This window comes from Ambystoma mexicanum, chromosome 13 (genome assembly GCF_040938575.1).
Source record: "Ambystoma mexicanum isolate Mex_15411 chromosome 13, UKY_AmexF1_1, whole genome shotgun sequence".
Taxonomy (NCBI): domain Eukaryota; kingdom Metazoa; phylum Chordata; class Amphibia; order Caudata; family Ambystomatidae; genus Ambystoma; species Ambystoma mexicanum.
Genome location: NC_090938.1, coordinates 643198624 through 643201971, shown reverse-complemented (window position 1 = coordinate 643201971; position 3348 = coordinate 643198624). Strand labels below are relative to the sequence as shown.

Sequence of the window (3348 nt, the reverse complement as noted above, 5' to 3'; positions counted from 1 at the left end):
TGAAGCTTTGACTCTAGAGGATTCCAGGGCCTCGCCTAGCTGCATGGGCCATATGCTCATCGGCCAAATTGCTGGTGAAGCTTCGACACTAGAAGGTTTCAGGGCCTCGCCTAGCTGCATAGGCCAGATGCTCAGTGGCAAAGTCATGGGTGAAACTTCGACTCTAGAGGGTTTCAGGGCCTCACCTAGCTGCACAGGTCAGATGCTCAGTAGCCTAGTCGCTGGTGAAGCTTCGACTCTGGAGGGGTTCAGGGCTTCGCCTAGCAGACAGGCCATATGCTCAGTGGCCAAGTCGCTGGTGAAGCTTCGACTCTAGAGGGTTTCAGGGCCTCGCCTAGCTGGATAGGCCAGATGCTCAGTGGTGAAGTCGCTGGTGAAGCTTCGACTCTAGAGAGTTCTAGGGCCTCGCCTAGCTGCATAGGCTAGATGCTCATCGGCCAAGTCGCTGGTGAAGCTTCGACTCTAGAGGGTTCCAGGGCCTCGCCTAGCTGGATAGGCCAGATGCTCAGTGGTGAAGTCGCTGGTGATGCTTCGACTCTAGAGGGTTTCAGGGCCTCGCCTAGGTGCACAGGCCAGATGCTCAGTGGCCAAGTCGCTGATGAAGCTTCGACTCTAGAGGGTTCTAGGGCCTCGCCTAGCTGCATAGGCTAGATGCTCATCGGCCAAGTCGCTGGTGAAGCTTCGACTCTAGAGGGTTCCAGGGCCTCGCCTAGCTGGATAGGCCAGATGCTCAGTGGTGAAGTCGCTGGTGAAGCTTCGACACTAGAGGGTATCAGGGCCTCACATAGCTGCATAGGCCAGATGCTCATCGGCCAAGTCGCTGGTGAAGCTTCGACTCTAGAGGGTTCCAGGGCCTCGCCTAGCTGGATAGGCCAGATGCTCAGTGGTGAAGTCGCTGGTGAAGCTTCGACTCTAGAGGGTTTCAGGGCCTCGCCTAGCTGGATAGGCGAGATGCTCAGTGGTGAAGTCGCTGGTGAAGCTTCGACTCTAGAGGGTTTCAGGGCCTCACCTAGCTGCACAGGCCAGATGCTCAGTGGCTAAGTCGCTGGTGAAGCTTCGACTCTAGAGGGTTCAAGGACCTCGCCTAGCTGCACAAGCCAGATGCTCGGTGGCCAAGTGGCTGGTGAAGCTTTCGACTCTAGAGGTTACAGGGCCTCGCCTAGCTGCACAGGCCAGATGCACGGTAGCCAAGTCATTGGTGAAGCTTCGACTCTAGAGGGTTCTAGGGCCTCGCCTACTTGCAAAGGCCAGATGCTCGCTGGCCAAGTCGCTGGTGAAGCTTTGACTCTAGAGGGTTCCAGGGCCTCACCTAGCTGCACAGGCCAGATGCTCGGTGGCCAAGTCGCTGGTGAAGCTTTGACTCTAGAGCAGGCTTGTCCAACCTTTTTGAATGTGGGGCCGAAGCATTAACTTTTTGTCACCCAGTGGGCCGGCGAGCCAAAAGTCAACAACCTTACCCAAAGCAGTATATTAAAAAGCGATATTGTGTGACCTTTGACACAATAGCATCACAGGCAGTGATGGCCATGCAGTCCCAAGGATAGCTTTTGGTGTCATGGGCAGTGATCAAAGGTTAGTTGCTTGTGATTTCTTTCAGTGTCTGTGTTAATATTTTTCTGAAATAGTGGGGGCGACCGAGCGTAGCGAGGTAGCTACAAGGTTCTAGGGAGGGTTTGAGGGGGTCCCCCCCCCAAGAATTTTTTTTCAAATATGGGGTTGAAATGGTGCATTTTACAGCAGAAAAGGTGACCAAAAAGCCATAAGTGTACAATCCGTTCTAAAGGGGAACATGAAAATTCCATGTCACCAACAGCAGAAAAGAACATTTTACAACACAACACATTTTAATGATCAATGTGTCCACAGTGTAAGACAGCACTGTCACTGATGTAACACATTGTCATGCTGGTTGTACCCAAAATATGCCTCTGTAGCAACATGTCTATGCTGGCTGTTCCCAATTTAGGCCAGCATTGTCCTGTACAAAGCATGATTGATGCTGCCTGAGCATGTGCAGTGTGCCCAATACATATGGCAGCTTATCTCTGTAATACACATTACTTCTGTGGTGATGAAAGAAGCATAATTCAATTCAACAGATAAAATGTGGAAAAGCGATCACCCAAAGGTGAACCTAATTGAAGAAACGCAATGTGAGCACAATCTAAAAGTATGCAACCTAGCAGGCCTAGTGCACACTTTACCTTTTCTTTCACCAATAAATCGGGGGGGGAGAGCGCGAACGCAGTCCCCCACTACCAGACATAATGCAGTCGTGTATCCCGCATTTGGGAACATAGCAGGGGTCAGCAAATCCGACGTGCAATGGGTAAGTCTCACCCTGGGAGATCTGCCCTTGAGATCACATTCTCCCCTGCCAGCTAAGTATGAGTTGCATGCAAGAGGGCAGGGGTTGGGTCAGTTCTGGGAAGCCCCGCTAAGCGAGGGTGAGAAGGCAGGCCCTGACCCAGTCCCAACCCCCCAATCCCCGGAAGCTCTGAGCGTCTGCAGAGCTGCCTGTCCCACGTGTAGGGGGAAGCTCCAGCAGGCAGAGCCCAGCAGAAGAGCAGATTGTAGCGCAGTTCCTTTCTCCCATCAGGTGCTGCTCGGCCCGAGATTAGTATAAATAGCAGGATGGCTAGAGCAGGCCTGTTGCAGTCTGCCCACTGGCCTGTCAGCCCCACACGGGCCCATGGCCCTCCTGAGCGTAGCTGCTCAGCGCTGGCCCCATTCACACCATCATAATCATCCTGGACCTCGACGCTCCACCACCCCTGAATCTCAGAGTTCTGCTCAATGACAATGCTGAAGCTTTGACATCTTTGCCGTAACCATATGCCGTGTTGTGTCAGCCGAGCCTGCACAGCGCCAAAGCAAGTATTCCCTTGTCAGGGCCCAGAGGTCACTGAGTCTTCCAGTGCCATCCACTTGGCACGGCCTACTGTTCCCAGCGTTTTCTACCCACAAATCAGCACCACTGCCAAACAGAACTGCATCATTGGGGCCCATCGCTGCTGCTCTCCGACTTGACCCCAGCCCAGCGCAAAGGCACCCATGCTTCTGGTCTGATGTTGAAAAGCCTGGCTCTGCTGAGATCCGAAAGACAAGAACTAAGGTATTTTGGGAACATAGTACTATTGTTTTTTGTGTTGCAACTGTATCAGCTCACACCTCTCCTGAAGGGTATAGGCTGCCCTCAGACTGCGCTACCAAAAGAGTGAAAATAAGTTATACCTGTTGGGCTTGCCTGTTTCACTTTTATGATTGGGATCACTGCTGCATGGGTATTAAGCGCGTTATAAATAACCTATCACACCACTCGTATTTTCTCCAGAGCTGCAGCAACTA

At 52.5% G+C, this 3348-nt stretch overlaps 1 non-coding gene across 1 annotated transcript; it reads right to left on the bottom strand.

Moving 5' to 3' along the window:
• Nucleotides 1-2227: 2227 nt before the first annotated feature.
• Nucleotides 2228-2389, bottom strand: LOC138522215 (U1 spliceosomal RNA). The gene has a single exon (XR_011283302.1). It is a non-coding gene; the product is annotated as a U1 spliceosomal RNA (small nuclear RNA).
• Between the last annotated feature and the right edge of the window lie 959 nt (nucleotides 2390-3348).